The 22,335-nt window shown below is 45.2% G+C and overlaps 1 protein-coding gene across 3 annotated transcripts in view; it reads left to right on the top strand.

Moving 5' to 3' along the window:
- LOC135546457 (nucleoredoxin-like) overlaps positions 1-22,335 on the top strand; it is a 60,090-nt gene that overhangs the window by 17,699 nt on the left and 20,056 nt on the right. The window contains exon 1 of one of the 3 annotated variants that reach the window (XM_064974890.1): positions 11,726-11,815. The exons of the other annotated variants lie outside the window; for them this stretch is intronic. The gene's annotated coding sequence lies outside the window, so the exon portion shown is untranslated. Of the gene's footprint in view, positions 1-11,725; positions 11,816-22,335 lie in introns of those variants that run through there. 3 annotated transcript variants of the gene reach the window in all.

The following is a 22,335-nucleotide window of genomic DNA, read 5'->3' as shown; positions in this document are numbered from 1 at the left end:
TAGAAATGAGGTGCTAGTCAAGGTTATTGTTCTGAATATTTCAAGTCCTGTATCCTGAATACAAAGCATGGTATTGCAAGGATTACTACATTATATGTGCGCACACAGACCGACCTACCGACCGAGGCCTGTAGGTGTGACCTACCATTCTGGTTTCCGTCACCTCTGGCTCGGTGGTGGTGCCGTACAGTAGATAAAGGTTCTACCCAGGCGTTTTGCTTTCCAGCCTCCTGCTGTGGGTGTTCTGTTTTCCCTTGTCGCTCTTTCCCTTCCCGTTTAGTTTCCTTTTTGAAGTGATACCCATGAGTCGCTTTGGCAATGAAAGCCAAACTTGCTGTCCTAGAATTCTCTCTTAATTTGGCTGACATTAGACTTCATGACGTTCAGTTTGTGGAGGCGCCCATGGGAAATCAGAATCCAAGACTGGAGTCAGAGGCCGTTCTTCATGCTTCCTTTCTTCTCTCCTTAAGGACACTGATGAAGAGAGGAGGGAAATGAAGCATTCCTAAAGATGTGTCCCAACTTTGATCTTTAAATTGCAGCCATTACATGTCATAATACAGCGTGTAAATTCCTCGATTACCATGCTTTCATATTCAGTACCATTGTGACAAAGTGACATATGTCTGTCACGTTTCACTTTGATGTCATCATGCTATAATTATGGCTGATGATGTATATACTCGTTTTAATTGCTCTCTTTATACTAATGGATGCCAACACGCTCTATATACAGTATTTCCCACCTTCCAAATGTAGGGAATCCGTTCCTCTCACAGCCAGTCCTGTGGATGCCACTGAAATGAGTAGATTGTGGGCTGGCTTTGGAGTTTACACTTAGTGGTGGGCCTGGGGTTGCAGGCCAAGGTTGTGATTTGTGTTGGCATTGTGTTAACGTAGGGATTGGGAGTCAAGCCTCCAACAGTAGCAGGAGCTTGAGTTCCTCTTGGAGCCATGGCCTACTTTTGGCTGTGCCCTTGGGTGACACGTGGACAGCTGTAGTACTGTAGGATACCAGCCGAAGGAGAGTTGGAAAAGATTGCTGTGTATGTATGTGAGCTGGGTCACTGACTACAGCCTCACCACTGCAGCTGTTTGCTTTGGTGTTTAAAATAATGTTCAGAGGATAAATGGCTAAGTATTTATTGTGTAGATGCGGCAGGCACTATTAGGTACTAGATCTTCGAGGCATCACTGTACTGCGGTGCCATTATGGAAAGTAAATACAATTCAAGTTTAATAGTCAGGGGCGATGCATGGAGAGTGAGAACAGACACTTAAGTGCAGAAAGGGCTGCCTAAAGATGTATTATCCGTGTGAGGTGAGGGGGGTAGAGGGACACCTAAAGCTAAACATATAGCCCACACACACCCGTGTGAAGACACACACTGACACGCTGCCTCCCACTATGTTGTGTTTCTCTTTTTGGTTGACTCCACCCCCACAGCAGTGTCCCTTTTCCTCCAACACAAAGGAAAGCAGGAAGAGCAGATTGTGTCCACCTTTCCCTCCTTCTCTGCCCTCCCTCCCTCCCTGCCTCCCTCCCTCCCTCCCTTCTCTCTGCCCTCCCTCCCTCCCTTCTCTCTGCCCTCCCTCCCTCCCTTCTCTCTGCCCTCCCTCCCTCCCCCTTCTCTCTGCCCTCCCTCCCTCCCTTCTCTCTGCCCTCCCTCCCTCCCTTCTCTCTGCCCTCCCTCCCTCCCTCCCTCCTCTGCCCTCCCTCCCTCCCTCCTCTCTGCCCTCCCTCTTGACCTCCCTCCCTCCCTTCTCTCTGCCCTCCCTCCCTCCCTCCCTTCTCTCTGCCCTCCCTCCCTCCCTCCCTTCTCTCTGCCCTCCCTCCCTCCCTCCCTTCTCTCTGCCCTCCCTCCCTCCCTTCTCTCTGTCCTCCCTCCCTCCCTTCTCTCTGCCTTTCCTCCATCCCTCCCTTCCACCCTCCCTCCTTCTCTCTGCATTCCTTCCATCCTTCGTTGCCCTCCCTCCTTCTCTCCGCCCTCCCTCCTTCTCTCTGCCTTCCTTCCATCCTTCGTTGCCCTCCCTCCTTCTCTCCAAGGGGTTGTTGGTCCTTAATTTTGGTTGTTTTTCCCACAGGAGGTGGGGGTCTGGACTGGATACACATCCAAAAAGTAACCCACACATCAATTTAGATTCTGTTCCACAAACGACACAAAATGACAAAATAATTTAGCTCTATTTCCAAGCATAGTTGTGGTATGATTTATGATAACAACATGAATATATTGATTGTGGCCCCAACTCAAGAGCTCAGGGATAATTGTATTCACAGGCTTGGTGGAGATCTCTGCCTCTCAACAACCCCTCCCAACCATCTGCCAAATGAGCAGCCCTCCCAGCCTACATTTCAGCAGGCCCCGTTTTCAAAGGCTAAAACACCTCAGCATTCAATTGATTTGGACAAAACTATACAGTGTACAAACTGGAAAATCTCACATGATGCTCCATCATGTTATTTTGCATGAGCAGTTCAGCCTAGATTCTTCTGTGAGTGGAAGTTTGTGGCTGTATAATTCCAATACTGTAGTCCCCATGCAGCAGGACTGGGCAGTAGCTTGTCGTCCAGACCTGTATCTCAGTATTTCCTGAGTTTGGGACGCTCTAACCAGTGTGTCTGCCACTCTTCCTGCTCTAACACTTTCTCAAGTTCTAACAATAGACTGGCCCCTCACTGCTGCCCCCCCCCATAATCCTCTTTACTGCCCCCCATCTCTTCTCCACTAAGCCTCCTCCATAGGCCAAGCACCCCGCTGTCTTGTCAACATCAACCAATAACCGTGAGGGTTACTGCAAATAATGAGCTGGATTCCATGTTCAGCATTTTTAAAGCCTCTTTCATACCACTGGTCTCATAACTTGTGGAGTAAACTTCAGAGACTTGACCTGACTGAGAGTAAATATGGAATTGCAGATCATTTAAAGCCTTAACTCATGCCTTCTCAAGGCCTCTGTGTGGTGAGGTTATAGAGGGAAATGGAGGTTAACTGATGCTAGCATGGCAGTGTTCCAACTCCTTATTGTCTGAGCTATTCAACAAGTTGACCCAGCTGATGCAGTCCAAAGCTAACTCCATTCTCTCCTAGTCTAGTTGCTTTTCCCAGAGGCCCTAGGCTCGCGAGGCGGGCCATCGTTCCAACTTCCGCCTGACGCAATGTGTATGTAATGCCGTTGCTATGGCCTGCTAGGCGAGCAGCTTTGATATCTGAGAATGGAATTCCCACAACACAGAGCAGAGACCACACGACAGGCAGTGGAGCACTGCTGAGGGGAGTAAGGAAACGCGGTACAGATAAGGCCCACCGTAGAGAGCCTCTTTTTATCTAGGCTTTTTATTCAATCCCTACATTCTCCATCGTGTTTGTCTTTTCTTTCCATTCACAGCAGGTCCTAACCCACAACTGGCCTCTTCCTTATGGTAGCTGTGTGATGTGGTAGAGTATTGTGTGAATGTTCAACACGGACCTGAACATTCTTTCTTACTTCCTGTAGTCCTCTGGTCTGTGTCTAGTTTCAGGCAGTCTACATGTGTAAGATCACTTTAGCCATAGCACTGAAGCAGAGGCTGCAGCAGAGTGTGCATCCAAAATGGCGCCCTATTCCCTATACTAGGGAATATTCTACGTTCCCTATGGGCCGTGGTCAAAATTAGTGCACTAATAGGGAATATGGTGCCATATGGGATTAACACTTACTGTATATATCAGTGTTGGTGTGGTGACCACACCAGGCATGACCGTATTATGTGTGTGTGAGCCTGCAAGGATCTGGAGACTGAGCAGGGACACTCTTTCAATGCCGAGGCACTTGTAGGGTTAAGCCTCAACCGCAGCCTTTTATGAACCCCGGGGGTCTGTGTAGTGTGAGCCGTTTGACAGGTGTCAAGGATTAAACACGTTTTTTTGGAAACAAGCAAATCTCCCCCTTTTTTAACTTTCCCCTTCTCCCATTTTGAGCTGGAGAGATCCTTTCAGCTTGATTAAAAATGTAATTATTCACCCATTTATCCCTTTATGCATTAAATTGCCTTTTTTCTTCAATGGAATGGCGACTGACTGGTGGTAATTGCAGATCAAGGCTGAGAACCGGGTGCAGGGTATGATGGGATGTGAGGGGGAGGACAGAGTATGGGGGCTGCTGGGTTTCAGGCCTGGGCAGCTGGCTGACTGACTGGTGGGATCGTTGATGTGCTGTTAATGGCAAGAACTAAAATGGGCCCGCTTATGAAGTCCACCCTGCCTCGCCTGTCATCATGAGTCTGGCAAATTGCCAACTGTACAAGGGCTGCTCCTCTCCTTACAACCCTCACTGAGTGATTTCTGCCCTCGACAGGGCTCCGCAACAAGCGCCAATGTCACTCAAGTTTAGGGAGCGTGAGGGCTGGAAGCGGTAGAGGGGGGAGGGGTGATACTCTAGAAATCCACATCAAACAAAGTCATTACAGCATGCTGATACATTGGGCTAATGGGTCTTTACAAGTACAGGGAGCCTGCCATCTTAATTACATGCTATTAATTATTAGCCGGGTTCACACTGGCCCACTGTAGAGCTCTCGGCATCTGGGCGTAGGGTGTCTGAGGAACAGTTAGGCTGCTGGGTGTCGGACTATAGACTACTCATGTAGTGTATGAGAAGGGGCTGGCCAGCCCAGAGGAGAGCATGTATGTGTGTGGAGGACAGACCTGGTATGCGAAAAGCTGTATTTCTGGAGTAGTGGAGCGACCCCTTGCCAGCGCTTACAATGCCTCTCAATATATGCAAAGCCCTCTCTCTCTTGGCGGGCTGTTACTAAACATCAAACCTACTCTCCTGCTCCAGAGCTTTATTTCAATAAGGAATATTACTGTTAATGCAGTCTCTTCAACCTCTGGCTTTACTTCCTTTGTGGGAGGAACCATTTTAAATGAGTTGTGTATTGGCTGCTGGAGTGGCTGTATAGCAGCTGTATCCTGAATAGTCCGTAGCTCTCTGCTTAAAGAACCCACACTCATCCACTCCTAGATGATAGAAGAAATACAAATAATTGATTATGTCCATTTTTCTATTTTCTTGGCATGACACTCAAATCTTGTTGGATGCTGAGAGTATCCAGGGAGGGAGATGTCTCTAGTGTGATGAGGCATTCTGTCTTTGTAAACACTCATGTCTAATTTGAAAAATATTGGCTTTGGGAGGGGAGGTGTGATGAACAGAGAGGAGAAAACACATGTACAGTGTTTAGAAATTGGAATTTAGTACTGCAGAGAAATGTCTTTGTTACTGCACCACATTAAAGCAGATTTGTATATGTAATGCCTTAATTACACAATTTTTACATGGTGAAATAAAACAAAATAAAACATTTTTATTTTAATGAGTCCAGCCATTTAGTGTTTTTCAGATTCTGTATGTTTATGTACATTTTTAAGAAGTGCAAGCAGCTAGTCCATGATACATACATTTTATAGATTTGACATAAAGACAAAAGTATGTATACTCAAACTTCCTATTTTAATTCTAATAATCTAGGAAACATTCAGAATAATAGCTGTCTCGTGGCTTTTAGGCTGGGGAATCATGAACACATTGCTAGGGAACTGTGACCAGGATATCCTGCTTTATTTTGACTCCTGGAAAGAGGCTGTGTGCTGCTGTGCTCCGCTTGCCATGGGCTAATGGAACGCGCCACTTCAGCAATTAAATGGGTATTTGGAAATAATCATTGTGGGGTTTTGCTATGGTACTACTGAATACAGACCAGTGGAGGCTGTTGACTTGAAAAATTGAGGAGGATGGGAGACTCACGGTATAGGTGCGGAACGCACAGAGACCACAACATGTGTTTCAAAAATCATATACAAATGATTTTAATAGACATTTTAAGGTACAATATTATGGGGAAGGGGAATGAGAGGGCTACTTAGTGTTGGAAAGGGGATCTCAGCAGTGATTGAATGCATGTATGAGGATTGAGTTGAGGTGTTCAGAGCCTTGACCAGTGCAGGACAGGATTTGACTGGGAAGACAAAACGATAACACAAGACACTACACAGTTAGACAATAGAGCTAAGAATGAGTTAGTCCAAACAAGGAGTAAAATCTTTGTAATAATGTGATTGTGTATGTGATTGACTCTACATACAGTAATGAGAGAGATTGTGTAAGGGTACTCATAGTGCTTGGAAGGGAAACATTCAATGTGCCAGTGGATGAGTGGGCACATGAGACAATGTGGCTTCCGTTCATGTCAGGAGAAAGTTGACAATGGTAATGGAGTAGTTATCACCTCTTAATCATGGCACATGAGGGGACGTAGCTTTAAATACAAATAGCAGATACATTTCATTACAGCTGCGCTATCGTAGGTCTGGACAACAATTTTCTCTATGAAGTTCAACTCCGACATCTCAAAATTCATAAAGTCAAACGGACTGCGCATCTCGCCCACTTGACACATCAAAGTGGCCCAAGAAACGTTCCTGAATAAGGCCCTGATCATCCACATACCCTGAAAATAACAGACAACTGCAAGCAGACTGTTGCCACCATAGGTCCCAGAGTGGTGGGGAAATGTTTATGTGGTTTAAAAAAATGGTTGGCCCTGGGGGAGATGAAAACCCTGTCAAACTGCAGCTACCGTTTTATATTTGTTCATACAAATTATATTTCGACTAGATTTGGAGGGGGATTTCCTCTACCCAGACACACAAGCATTAGAACTCACAGGGCTGAGCTTTCTTTATGCATGTTTGCATCATGCAGGCCTATGCAACTGTAGGCCTTTTTTTTAAATGTACTCCCATCTGCCATCACTGTCGATTGATTAATTCCAGGTAATCATTTTGGATTGAAAACGTGTAGGCAGCCTAGCCATCCCTATTTGGAATATCATCTAAATGATCACATTCACATTTTCTCCTGACACACAAATGGACTATAAATACATAACGGTACATTAGTTTACCCTGACCAGATGGACAGGGCACATGGGCTGTATGCATCTGCTCTTATTAGTAGCCTACAGTTGATCAGATGGAATAATATTTTCATCCCGTACAGCATGTCAGATTTCTAATGTTTAGGTGTTGCCTAGGCTGCTGCAACATTTCTGTCATGAGTTTTTGCTTGTGTCTGTCTGGAGTGATTAGGTGTTATCATCTTTGCTAAATAAATACCGGAAAAAAATGCAAAGCCTACTTGAGCGCACGCGCAAACATGTTCTGCATCAACCTCTCTTTAATCCTAACGTTTAATGGTTGATGCGATGGAAGCTATCAAATCATTCTGAATTGTTTTCGACATCCCAGAAAAGATGTTCAGCATGTAAAGCATCGTAACGTACAATTGCAGGCGGCTTGATGATAGGCTCCCTGTTAACCAGCTATACTTTTGATACCAGTTGGTATTGAACACCATCACCTTTTCATCCTTCTTCATGAAACTGATCTCGGGCAGAGGTCGACTCGTGTTTAATTCGCACCTTTTCCGTGTACCCCAGAGAATGAAAGGGGTTCTTCAACAAAGTCCACAACATTTTCGGCAGCGTTGGCCATTCTACTATTCTGGTGGAGAACTGTACACTCGCGCTGGTAGCTAGCGAGCTACTGAAGTTAACAGTGCAATTTATTGAAATTTGCCTTAACTGGGCACAAAGTTCTAAAGCAAAGAAAACAATTTATAATATACCTCCATCTCCTGTAATTTTAAAAAACTAATTTGAATTGAATGTCTCAAATGCTCAACTATCACTCTTAAGTTCTATCCAACAATGTCACCAATCTTCTCAACACAGAATCCCCATAATGCTCTGTGACACAATCCCAATACAACCTACACTAGGTTCATTCTCTGATCCTACATCTATGATTGGATGGACAACATGTCAGTTCCTACTGCAAAACCTTTGATTGGTTGGAGGACATCCTCTGGAAGTGGTCATAATTACCATGTATAGCTATGGAAGGGGGTGAGGCCTACCAGCCTCCTAGGTTTTGTATTGAAGTCAATAAAGCCAGAGGTCAGAAGCAAGCTGTCCTCCGGCTACACCAGGGTGCCAACCCAGACAGTTCTGTTGAAGTTACACTGTTTTGCAATGAAGGACTACAGTATTTTAACCAATTATTTGGTGACCTATGAATATATTTAGTTTTATCTAAAAAGGATAACTTTTTAAAAATGAATGTTTCCCTATTTTTATGAAATTTCACTGAGGAGAATGGTCCTCCTCTGAGGAGCCTCCGCTGATACAGACCAATGGACACCATGCTGTTTAGATGGTTGGGAACCATCGCTGCACAGCACACACTTCCCCTGGTGGAGGTTTCAGAAACACCCAGAAAATATCCAGCCATGGTCATCGAATCACAGACTCTATAGGTAATTTATAGGATATTTTTGGCCATAGAGAACAACAGATGAACGTTGTCTCACTTTGACAATGTATAGTGTTGCATTCAGAGGGATATTGCAGTTCACTTCCCTTTCAGCCTTGTGAATGTGAACTCACCCTGTGAGAGGCTGGAGGAGTGTTGGGGGTTTAAGGGGAGGAGGCCGTATGTTTGGGAGTATTTGAAGTAGCTTAGAATGGAAGGAAATGTTTCAGTCCCTGTAAAACAGAGTAGAACAGGAGTGACACGTAGGAGCAACGAGCAGACTGTGTGGTCTGCTTGTGGTAGGTCTTCTGTCACAAATTATAAATATTCTTTGAGCTAACCCATTCCGACCCAGCTATTGCAGTTGTGCAGGAGGACAAATGAGTGAATTGGGAGATTTTGAACAGTTGCTATGTGTTGTCTAACAGAAGTGAATTACCACATAAACAGAATGGATCAGGAGGTGGTCTAGAAGCCTCTTATTTGACCTTTTGGTTTGCCAAGGGGGAACATTGGCCTACTGTTTATGTCTCAAAGCTCTTAGCTTAGATGTCCTCTAGACTGTTTGTTTTCACCATTTTGGTTCTGCAGCTGGTCCCAAGCCAAAAACACGTAGAGAGGGTGCCATGTTATGTGGAACCAAATAACATGCAGTTAACTGTCTTTTAGCAGCCCAGTGTAATGGAAGGGGGAACTTGTGCAACATGTATTTCATAGCATTTTTCAAGACATGAAGCTTATCCCCTCTCCCCTTGTTGCCATTCTCAGCATGACTGTCTTCAGTCCCCAGTTAGAAGGCAAAACTTCAGCATGATTATCTTTGGATGAAGGCAGTTTTAATCAACCAGCTCACAAACGCAGCCTTTGACACTTACTCTGACTACCACATTGCGTAACTATTTGCTTGGCAATCCACCGCTTCCTGGTTGGGTCTTTGGCAGGGGCCTGCTGGTGGCAGTGGGAAAGTGAGGCTGAGACATATGCAGCCTTATGTTTTGAAAGGTCAAACCCTGAAGTCCAATAACAACCAAATGACTGCAAACAAATAAGGAAATGAAGAGGGAAATTGTGTGGTTAAAGAACAGGCTTATAAATGTAGTATGATTAGGAATGACATTATTACAGGGCATTACACATAGAGATCCTATTAAATTGTTAGATTTAATTCCATAGCATTACACCTCCTAGTTCTACTGTAGCCCTGGGATACATAAAGACGCAGGCCTTTACAGCCTGTTCCTCTGTCGGCAGTGGTCTCAACACAGCTTTTGTGTGACTGTACAACACCTCTGCCATGTCACCATGTTCCACCACCGCAAGGCAATAATGTGAGCAGGTTTGCCGTGTGTGTTGATGTCGGTTTCGCTTGTGTCTGGCGTTTTCATCCTGCTCCTGTTTGTATGCATTAGCCTGAGTGCCACTCAAAGGCCATGGGGAGCGGGGCAGGAAACGGTGAGTTCACCCAATCCTGTTAATGTGGAACAGCATTTAATTAGATCCGCTCAACATGGTGGATGGGACGGCCCGGGTGTCTGTAGAGTAACATCTCACTGGATGTCCCTGGAACAGTGCAGGAAAAGCAAACAACATTGTGCAGATTTTGCTGAGTCGCAGAAAGTACAGACAGTGAAGAAATAGGTATAAATCTGAAATGGGCTTCATCTGCTGTTTAGCGTCTCTGATTGGTCCTTTGATCTGTGCTGATAGGAGAAAGGGATAGTGTATGTGGGCCAGGGTGGCTAGGTTACAGTTCAGCCCAGCTGTGGTGGGCAGTTGAGTGGGTTTCTTGTTCGTTTGAACTCCTCAACAAAGCTCCTCTATATAGGGGAAACCCCTTGCTGAGAACTGGGTGGATATGACATAAATGCCCCTATGTGAGATCTGATAGTGGAGGGTGAACATGTCTGAAGTTCAAATGCATTCCCTCAGGCCTCTGTTAATCCAACTGGAGTTACAGACCGGGTGGGTAGAGTAGAGATACTGTAGCTAATGATGCCTCATCATACATGAACTCACCCATAGTTTTTCTGTGATTTAATTGTCTATATTTTTTAAATGTGTTTTAATAAAGGGATGTGTGTCCTGGCTGGGGAGACAATAGAGCTGGTTGGTTGCGATGGTGGTGTTTTCTCTCCCCAGTCTGTGCCAAATCACATTGATCCATAGAACCATCATCACAATCCAATTTGCCACACCATGAAGAATAGAACATAAATGCACATTTCACCGTCCTCCCTGCTCTCCCCCTAACCGTTTCACTCTGGATAGTACGAAGGCATTTAAATGTGGTGTGACTGGCTATTGTGGAGCTGTTTTCAGTCTTCCACCTCTCCCCTTTCCCCTCCCTCCCTCCCTATTTCCCTCCCTCGGTCTCTGTGCATGTCATTACACATCATGACGGTACGTCATTAGAAAAGGAAGGAAGGAGGGAAAGGTGGCATAAGGAATGAGAGATAAAGAGTGATTTCTATCTCTGCTGGTTAAGCTTCAGGCATACAGGAAGTGTGGCGGTCCACTCTGGCTCCTTGGAAACCAAGGGAGAGGGATGAAAGCTGTAATCTGACAACCGATTGATTCTCATCATAAACCTCCCCTGTCAGCTCTGGAGCACTGCACAGATTTACACTGAAACTAGCTCTGGCTGGGTTTTCTGCTCCACGCATATTTCAATGGGTGGTTCGGTATCATACTGTTGTGAATTAGCCACATTTTTGTTTGTCTGTGTACTATTCTAGAGACTTTGGAGATTCTCTTATTGTTTTGAAATTGGAGTATTGATTCTCCCTATTAACATTCTTTGAGTTATTGAAGACATTAGATACTATTGTACTGGTTGCTGGTTAAAGCTAGTCACAGTCACTTCCTCTAGACGAATGGGGAGGATACGTGCACTGCTGTAAGCTACCTCAATGTCTCTCTCACACGGACACACACACACACACATACATACATGCTCCTGCCACAATATCTCCCTTTAAACACTCCTGAGTTGCCTTAACAACTTTTCTACATTCAGACTCAATGGTTCTGGTGATGCCAGCAATGGTGAGGAGAGGCGGGATGGAGGGGGGCTGGTGGTAACCATTCATGGGAAAGTGGTAAGATGGAGTGGGCTGCAGGGCAGGCGGAGAGGAGGGTGCTGTCTGAGAGGGCGAGAGACCGGCCCTACAGATTCAGAACAGCACTGCCTTTTGTCTGCCTGTTTCTGACAGTTATTTCTAAACCCAGTAAACCCTCATCACATTCCAGCCTGCCACAGATGCAGCCAGAGCAGAGCTGCACCTCACCCATGTGTGTCCTCTTTGTCTCTGACTAGAGCTCTGGGGAATTTACTTTTATCTAGAACAACATTACTCAGGGCCATTCAGTGGTGGTTTATATTGACGTTTTCTGAAACGAGAGGCAATTCGACAAAGGACATTTTTACACATTGGGGGACTAATTGTCTTTCTCGAAAGGTTGGCAGCCTATGGCTTTTTAACTACGTTTAACTTTGACCCTTGCAATTGGTTTATGGGACTTTGTGCTCTTTAATTTTGTCCTGGCTGTTGTGTTTTTATGGGCTATGCTTGTGGTCTTCCGGTGACTCATATTTGGGAGGTTCGTCCTCGCTTGGCAACAGGGTCTTAGGTTTCATGTTAACATATTACTTAAAGGCCCAGTGCAGTCAAATGTGATTTTCCTGTGTTTAATATACGTTTCCACATGGAGGTTGGAATAATACTGTGAAATTATGAAAATCTGTTTGAAAGACCACCTGAAATTTCAGCCTGTTTTGGTGGGACTGAGTTTTACTTAATAGACCAATAGGAAAGAGTCCCAAACGTCTTTCCCAATAACAGCTAGTTTTCCACTCAGACCACTCCAAGACAGTCCAAGCAAAATTCTTACTTGAGAAATTGCTCTTTTGCTAATTAAAATAGTCAAAAAGAATCACTGTAAGGTACTTAATTGTTACCCAAAAATGATTTCATAGAGATTAAAAACAGTTGAATTTGACCTTTAAAAATAAAAAAAATGCTCAGAAGAGTGTGGTTCTCTCGCTCCCTCTCTTTTCCTCCTGACACTCCTTTTATCTCAGACTATGGAAAACATTAATCACACTTCTCTGGCCAGCCAGGATTTAAACCCACAATGAGCTGCCAGTCAAGTAAAGGCAGTCAATTTATTCTCTGGACATAGTCTCCTCTCTCCAGCCACTTCTCTCTCTGCTGGCTCCAGTTGTGAGCCAGTTTACTGTAGCAGTGCAGTGGAGGCAGTTCTGGAGCAGGTCCAATTGCTAAAGGACTCCACTTCTCCACCCCTCTAACCAGGCTCTGCTTGTTAAGAAATTCAGGAAGTAACATATGTCTGTCCTAACCAACTCTGTCATCTAAGCTCCACAACTCTCTCTCGCTGCAGGCCACAGATCACATGAGATAATGGTTTCTACGGTACATGACGTCAAAATGACTGTGTGGATATAGGAATTTGTTTGCTTGTGTTTCACTGTTCATACTTACTGGAAGGGAAACTGCTATGAAGCAAACAACTCTGGGCCACTTCTTCACGACTGCAAACACACTTGAAAAGATAAGCTCCCTCCTCCCAACAGTCCATGTTCCAACTCCATCACTCTTCCTCCCTTCTTTTTCAGGGGAAAAAAGGACCCAGCACATCTTTGGAACATGGAGTCTGTTTTTTTTCTTCTTCTTTTTTTTTCTCCTCTACCTTCTCGGTTCTTGGCAGGCTTTGAAAGAGTTTTCCCTTTTCCTGTAAATGCTAGGCCTGATTACAAATCACTGTGAAGCTCGCCTAGACCAGCCTTTCCCTTCATTCTCTGTGCAGCTTGAATTGTTTAAAAAGGCAGGAGATGGAGGAGACATACTGTCTCTCTGAACCCAGGGTAAAACAGGGAAAATGTGCCCGTCACAGCCAATTCAATCATATGTTTTAGACTCTTTCTAACAGTAGTTATTGTCTGACAGTTATACAGTCTGGTGATGTTTCAGTAGAGCAGCACAGTGTCTCTGTGGGTTAACTGTGTAATGATGTGCTGCTGTGTGTGGATTGAGACGAAAGGGTGATTTGCAGGAGATTAAGTCCAGTAAGTCAACTGAAGACTCATGAGGCAGCTTAAAACATTACTACACAGATCACCACTCTACTCCACCAGTCTTAATACTGTACTTGGGGGATTTTACAAAAATAAAATAAGCAATTGTTCTGCGGTTTTATGTAAAATTTCACACCCCTCCCTCCTATGCAGAGACGTAAAGTCTAGCCCAAAGCAATCACCGTCAGTGGGTTACCAGAGGCCCTCCTTGGTTTCACTGCCTAGCCTCTCCCAACGGGATCATGCATACCTATTCATACAGATCAATGAGATTTGACTGTTATTGGCTCCAATAACAATGCCGTTACATGAGGTATTATAGACGACCGAATGACTGGATGGTGGAAATAGGATTTTAGGCTGTGTGGATTACATCATATTGTCTAGCAAAACCCTAAACTGCTGAAATAAGACATTTACAGAAACCAGGGCTTACCGAGGGCTAGTGACCTCGCTCCCTGTCTCTGGGAGACTTCAGATCTGTGCTATTGGGATGCTGGTGCTGAATTACAGAGTGCAAAGCACAACTCACTGTGTGCCTTTCACTCTTTGATACATGGGAAGCTTGAAGAGGAGGCTAGGGCTGGTCACTTTACCTCTACACATAGAACGCTCTGCTGGGGACGGTCGATTTTAGCTGCTTCTCCCAGCTGTGTTTTATCCTCTGACTCACTGTCTTTCTGTGTGTGCGCCTGTGTGTGTTCAGGAAGAGGCCTCATAGGATAAGAAGGCCTGTGCAGGATGGGAAGGCTTTGAAGAAGGATATTGCTCAGTGTTTATTTAAAAGGTTCCCCTTGTAAAGTTGATGTGACATGGCAGGGCTGGCGGGTCAGAGGGGATGAGGGTTGTAGGGTTGGCCAGGGGAACATTTTGGGGGAGGCAAGTGGCAGGAGTCTTCTTTAAGGCCATGTTCTTCCTGCTGGGGAATTAACAACCTGACCTTTGACACCCCCCGCCTCCCTCCCCAAGTTAGTTAGTGACACTGAACTGGCTTCGCAGCTGTCTGTAGGGCAGGCTGCCCTCGGCCTGGCTCCCTCTCTGTCTCTCAGGCTTGTTCTCTCTATTTATCTCTCTCTCTCACACACAGACATGCAGAGACATTTACACCCAGAAGACACTAACTATTGTACTGTACACATACACCCCGGTCAGACCCACACTTCAGAGTTAACTCACATAATTCTCCTGGGCTGCAGGGGGATCCATATCAGTATATGTTTTCATACCTGCGTTCATTCCATGCATTGCCATTTCAAATGACTTGGCAAAAATGAGGTCAAGGGATTTTTGGTCCATGTTGAGATCTTAAGCCGGAACGCCAATGAAAGCTGCATCCATAAGTCTCTCTGACCACTCTCCCAATCCATGCTCCTCTGATTTGAGAACAAATTGTCGGAGCAAAGCAGATCAGGTAGAAGTGGGAGAGATGGCAGAGGATGGGGGTGGAGTCAGAGGGTAGAGGAGATTCTCTATACATGTTGATGCTGCTGTGAGAATGGGGTTGTAAACTGTCAGGGAGCAGGAGAGGGGTTTATTGGTGGGGGTTGTGGGGAGGGGGTTTAGGCGGGTGTCCAGATGTACAGCTCAGCCGTAAACTCCAGAGCCCTGCCTGCAGCAACACAAAACAGATGTGCCTTTTTAATGAGCGTAAGAGAAGAGGAGGAAATGGGTTAATGGATGGAGATTAAGTCTCACAATGTAACCCAATGTCACTGTAGGTTTAATCTGGTACCAGTTAAGGGAGGAACGGGACGAGCTACAACTCTTCTCCCAGAGGACAGCGCAATACATGTATACTGTACATGTCATTCCATTTCTGTATAAAATGAATGTCTGGGAGGCAGAAATGCTGGTGATCTGTATCTTTTTATTCCATGTTCACAGAGGTTGACAGGGCACTTTGGTCGACGTTTCACCCTAGTGGCTTTTATCAAGACCGCCCCATCTCTTTATGACATGCATTCTGTACTTTGAATATGATGTGGGTGTATTGTAGTAGAGGTGAGAAATCGGTCTCAGATGCCTGCCTGCGATCCAAGGCTTTATTTATATATATATATATATATATATATATTTATATATAACAGTGGGGAGTGGGGTGTCTGTATTGACTCTGGTCTTGCGGCGTTGGAGCCAAATATCTGGGAGCTAGCTGCCACTGGTCTATAGCTTATGATGCTGTACAGTCGCATGGCCAGTGTCACTGTGATTTACAACCCTACTCATTGGCCATGGAGAGCACAATGAAACCAAAAATACACCTTCACTAAGATGCACTATATATCTCTGGGGGTTACAGTGTGTGTGTATAGCTTAATTTCTTATTGGATCATTTCATAACATTGCTCAGGCTCTTTGAGGAGCCTATTAATGTTTCAAGGACATAAGAAAATGCTATAATTTGTAAGGATTAGTTTAGGTTTATTGCAGTAGTAGTGTCCAATTAGAAGTCCAAGCCCAGCACTATCAGCAAGTAAGCCTATATAAGACATGATGCCAATGGATGTAATAATCCCAGTGTTTCAGTAAACTCAAAGTACAGGAAGGCAGAAATCCTCAGGAGATGGAGGGTTCTGAAAGATCTACGTGATAATGTCTGTCAATGTAAAGCTGCTGTGCTGCTGCAGTGTTTATCAATATTAATCCCCTGTGTTGTGATGGGACCTGAAGCTGGAGGAGCACAACCAGTCAGTCTCTGGTGTGCATCCCAAATGGCACCCTATTTCCTTCTATAGTGCACTACTTTTAACCAGGACCCTTGTCAAAAGTAGTGCACTAAAAAGGGAATAGGGTGCCATTTAGGATGTAGCATCAGTCTCTAACAGGGAATAGGAGGAGTGAGAGTTAAAAGTGGGGTCAATCAGGGGTCAAAAGGGGGAGGGAGCTGTGTAAATGCACATAAGAACCCAGTGGACCGAAGCCTCCAATCTAGCCTAAACATAGAACCCGGTTTCACTTTATTTATGTAGCTAAATGTATCCCTCTTGTTTATTCACTAAAGACATCGGAGGATGTTCAGGTTATTCTTAGTGGTTTCTCCATGTGTGTTATAGTAGGCTATGCCATTGTAATGTTCAGTAATGTTTTCTATTCAATCATCATGGAGACTAAGCAGGTGCCAACAAGGGCTTAATGTGGTCTTAACAAGGTGTGTGTGTGTGTGTGGGCATGTGTTTTCAGGACATGTGGTGTTTGTGTGTTTTTAGTTGAGGAGGATGCTGAGGCTGCACTGTCTGGACGGCCCCATGCCAGGAACCACTCCATAATGTATTGGATTACACTTTTTGCATGAGAGAGTGGGATTTGAATTACCTCTGGCAGGCGCCTGGGACAACCAGGAAAATTTTGCCCTGAGGGCAGTTCTCGCGCTCTCCCAGTGGGTGAGGCAGGCGGGCCATGGTGATGCCAATCTCTAACTGACTGGCGACCGTATCCGTTGGCCAGACCAAAGCCAGAACCTCTCTCTGCTATCTGAGAGAGCCAGCAGGCCTTGACGAGAGGCAGGACGACAGCAGCTTACATTCACCACTGGAGCTTTTATACAATACATTTGGGCTGTGAATATTCTTTTCATTTATTTAACCTTTACCTAGGCAAGTCAGTTAAGAACAAATTCTTATTTACCATGACGGCCTACACCGGCCAAACCCAAACGCTGGGCCAATTGTGCGCCGCCCTATGGGACTCCCAATCACGGCCGGATGTGACTTAGGGTTCTGGATTTGAACCAGGGACTGTAGTGACGCCTCTTGCACTCAGATGCAGTGCTTTAGACCGCTGTGCCACTCGGGAGCCCCACCACTCATGGCAAAATTGAAAACACGAAGCAAACAACTATTTGGTCCTTTAAAAACCTGATGTATGTAAAATGTTGTGACATGGTTTGTTTCCAGCATTAGAGCTGTTTTCTTAAAGGAAGTTAAATCCTCTTCGTACCACAATACTAACTAGTATCACGATACTGGTATCGTTCCCGGCCCTAGTTTGCAGTGTATCTTGTGAACGTTATTATTCCACAGCAATGCAAGCGGTGAACTTCCTACAGTTGTGGGCTACACTCATTTAATAATTGACTCATGGGATATGCAGGTCTAGGGTGAGAGATACATTTTTGCTTTTACACAGACGATCTCCCTGTGTGTGTCTGGTCTGCCCTTTCTGTAAACCAGTCAGCCCTGCACACACACTGGGAGAGGGAGACGTGGGGCCAGGCAAGAGGATTGTTCTAAAAACCAGCGGGAGTGAAGATTGTACCCCCTGCCTTGGTGATCTTTGACCCTGCAGTATGTAGCCCTCTGAGGCGACCCACGCCTGTGAAAGATGCAATGATGTGTATATATCTATTGAGTACGGGCTTTTTACTCCTTTGCAATCCCCCTGCTTTTACGTTGTATTCTTCCCTAAAAAGAACTTGCACGGTGGAGCCCAGCCATACAGAGGCCGAGTTAGGATTAATAGCCTGCATTTAGAGAGCAGCTTTTGTGCCTCAAACACAAGAGGAGCGGAAGAAACACCCCTCTTTTACTGTCTCCCCCCTCTCTTTTTCTCTCGTTTTCCACCCAGCTATTCCCCCTAAGCCCTCTGACATTCTGGCACCTGTTTTCCTCAGAAAACCGTTAATTTATCACTGAATTATTAACTAAGAGCCCACAATGTGTTTGGCACTCCGTGACATGTCCTGACGGGGACGGGGGTTTCCATGGCAACGTAGGCCTCTTATTGAAAAGCAGTTTCATGTGTGCGTGTAAGGGGTCCACAACGGCAAAATTGTTGGTTGGGTCAATTCATATTTTAAGAGCTAAATATGATATAGCAATAACATGCTGCATTGAAAAGGCAGGGGACTGATGTGTATTACTGTTGTGCATTTCAAGTGTTTATCCATCATAAGAGGTCATATTATAACAGTACTGTGGTACAGAGTGTTTATCCATCATAACATACTGTACTGTGGTTCGGGGACAGATTTTGTAATGAGCTCAGTGGAACAGAGAGACCAGAGGCCTGTAATGTTAATCAGGGGTTCTGACTGGGAATGTCTGCTGAGGGTGTTAGGAGACTGGATGAATCTCTTCTGTTCCACGTCATCTGCTCCCTCCTTTCCTGTCTAAGCACTAGAACACAAGGCTTCTATCCAATATGCCTCATATTTTTCCCGGTTCTCCTCTATTCCTCGAGAGGCAAAGGCTGAAAGCTCCATGTAGAATGAATAAGCTGCAGACGGTTGAACACTACATCAATGTAAATGAGATCAAGTTGGGATCCAAATGTGGGATGGGATAAATTTCCCATCGTTGAGGACCGAACCCTACAGTTTCTCTGCTGTCTAGCCGTCATCTCGGGGAATCTAATTTTTATGCAGTTGCTTTGTGAGAAACATGAAAAGCTCTAAGTTATTGTATTGTCCTTTACAAAGTAGCCCATGGTTATGCCCCAAATGGCACCCTATTCCCTATGTGGTGCTCACATTTTTAGCCCTATAGGCCCTGGTCAAAAGTAGTGCACTATGGAATAGGGTGCCATTTGGGACACAACTCAGCTCTCCTATCTCCTTTCCTGGTCCTTCCCAGTAAACCCTCATGGCCAGGGCTCAGGCAGCCTGCAGGCAGGCTCTATAGAACTACCTAATAAAAGATGGACGCTTTGGTCTGGAGTGAGCTGGACAAACAGACAGACCGACATCCTCTATCAGCCTGTTGAAAGGCAACAGGAGAGACTACTAGAGCTCTTATGTCCCTGAGACATCTAACAGGATAGCTTTATTTCAAATACCACCAACTAAGGTTTTATCGACTGAGTGAATGATCATCTGACCACTGGTGTCTTTGCCATCATGGGTATTAAACGGGTCAGTGCGGATTCCTCCGCAGCATTCGTACATGATCTTGTTCTGGCCCGCTGTAGAGACACACCCCCCCCAATCTAACAGAATTCACATGGAAACAAATTCCTCTGGACAAGAATGGGGAAGTGAGTTAATTCAGGAATGCATTGCTCTTAAAGTAAAATGCATTGTGACATAGCATATTTGGATTAAGGGAATCCAGCCTAATTAGGATTCTGCTTGTTCATTAGTTGAAGAGACATGAGTCCAGAGAGTTTTAGCCCCAGAAATGTCTGAATGTAAGATGAAGTACAGGAATGCCCTCTAGACCATGATAAATAAGTTAAAAGGCGAACGAGCTAGCCACTATCAGATGGGGAATTGTTCTCTAGGTATCGCCCACAGTGCTCTGTGAAAGGCCAAAGCTTTGATTCTACAAATGGCTACTCTGACTCTCTTCATCCTATTGTAGTGTCTGTTTAAAATGCCCATCTGTGTTATTCTTAAGTATTCTATTGAGAGATAAAGAACTTTATCCCTGCCAGTACTCAGCAGGGTGGAGCACATGCACTCCTTTGTATGCGTTTTGAAATCCCTTTGTGACTGCTGTGTTTGCTAAAATGGGACTGCAATGTGAGCGTTTGGCCAGCGCCTCAGGTCTGGCCGCCTGGGCCAGTGAAAGCAGGTCTGTGTGGAGTCGGTGCAGGAACAATGAGAGGTGAATGGGGACGATGACTGGGAGAATTTCTTCCACTCCAGCTCTCTCAGCGGGGCTTCTCTCTCCGTGGTCAGCCCAGGGGAAGGGAGAGGAGGTGGGGTTGGGGGAAGAAACGTCAGTATGGGTTCAGATGTGTGGGAGCGGGTCAAAAGTGAAGCAGATGTGTCTGTGTGAGAGCATTGGGAACATCAGTAGTAACTCTCGTAACTACCCCCACCCCTTTAAACCCCCACAGTGTTGCTACTAAAGTGCAACAGTGCAAAGAAGAATGGAAATGATTACCATCCATGACACCAGACATGGATACAGTACTACTGTATGTGGACAAGTTGGGCAACTGAGAATTTTCCCCCTTCTTTCTCCTCATTCAAACGATAGAATGATATGCAGACAGTGTGACATTACTTAGTGCAATCACAAGACTCATCAGTGGATTTAACAATATCAGTTTATAACAGGCAGTCAGAACTTTCAACCTTTTCACCTCATGTTGAACTTCTCTGATGTGAGCTGCATACAGAGCATTGCATTAAGCTATAGGCCTGGCGATCTGGCCCTGCTATGCACATCTACACGTCCATACAGGCAGATGTGCTGCTCCCTCGGAGGCCTCCTCTCCGCTCCCTCAGCCTCCATAAGTGGAACCGCAGTCATGCGTGATCCTATTAGCGCCTAGTTCTGGGCTTTGGGATGTATCCGAAATGGCACCCTAATCTCTTTACAGTGCACTGGTAAAAAAAAAAAAATAGTGAACTATAAAGGGAATATGGTGCCATTTGGGATGCTACCCAGTGCTGGACTAACGCAGGCTGGGTGTGGGAGAGCGAGAGGGAGAGATGAGGTCTAAATGGATTGTTAGTATGGATTTCCGGGTCTCTAAGCAGTTGCTTGAGTCTCGCTGGGGGTTATTGGCACATTTTGATCTAGTCTAGTGTGTTGTTCTGGGTAATGAAAAGGGTTGTCCCCCTAAAAACATGCAGGAGGACAGGGAGATGTGTAGCAGACACATGTAGACTGATGCTAGGGTATTCTATTTCTTTGGCTCTTGCACAGACCCAGACTTTACTACAGTAGATGATTAAAACACAGCACAGTGGATATTCAATAGTTTGATTAAATCATTTCCTCAAGATGCGAATGAAATCTAGACAAACTACAGAGATCTGGTTTGGAGACGACCATGCATGCGTTCCCAAATGGCACCCTATTCCCTATATAGTGCACTTCTTTTGACCAGGGCCAATAGGGCTCTGGTCAAAAGTAGTGCACTATATAGCGAATAGGGTGCCATTTGAGACATAACCTATGTGAAGAAGGTTGGAGATGAGCCCTGGCTGGGGGATAAGTTTAGTTTGGACACAGTGATTTATGAGTGTTTGTGGCTCACCGTGTGACCAGTTCTGTTTATTGTCTCTGCAGCTTATAATACACCCCACTCTGAACAGTTAGCTTCAGACTTTGACCGTCTGATTGGAGTAAGGTACCAGAGGGAGTGGCTAAAGCTATTATAGGGACCACTATGGCATCACATTCCTCTGTTTAGTCCCTAAAGGTAAACAGAGGAGAGAAGCAGTAGAAAGAAGTACACTCTGTACTGTGCACGGCAGAACCTCTAGAGGTTCTGAACAAATGTTGCGATTGTTTTCAACATTGTTTTCAACATTTTCAAACATACCACTCCAAAACATGCATTCCCTTGGGAACATGTGCTGTTGTCTTCAAGACTGCAAAAAAAAAACTCCCACTGCGTAGAACTGAGGTTCTCCTTTTGGTGTTGAATTTAGCCAGCCTGAGGAAGAATCACCATGAGAACAACCACAGCAAAGCATCTTGTTTTGCCTCTAAACACATAAGTGACATAAGTATAAATGAATGACTGTTCCATACCTCATACAGTATGAATCATCGTATCTCAAGGTGATGAAATGTATGTAGCTGCCATTAATGAATGAATGTAGGTGATGTAACTGTCTTAATTACCAGGCCCATCATCTGCCCTGAAATCATGACACCCCCAATGTCTGTTGCACACAGCCTAGCCTCCAGGCGGATCTACAGATCTACAGCTGACGTGATTTAGTGTCCTGCTGTGCTCTGAACTGCAGCCAAACCGCCAGGCAGACATAATTCCGGATCATGCAGTAAATTAGCAGTAGTGAAAGGATCGAGGCTGAATCGGCTCAGAGGTCTCTCTGCCTCTCAGAACCAATCTCTCTTTCAGCAGTGCTCTCTATGAATCAGGCTCCGACTACAGCAGAGTGGGGCTGAGAGGGGTTCCGATTTTGGTACACACACTAATAGATAGACATGCATGTATGTATGCACATTGACATTGTACACT

Source organism: Oncorhynchus masou, chromosome 9 (genome assembly GCF_036934945.1).
Source record: "Oncorhynchus masou masou isolate Uvic2021 chromosome 9, UVic_Omas_1.1, whole genome shotgun sequence".
NCBI lineage: Eukaryota > Metazoa > Chordata > Actinopteri > Salmoniformes > Salmonidae > Oncorhynchus > Oncorhynchus masou.
This window is presented reverse-complemented; position numbering and strand designations above follow the sequence as displayed.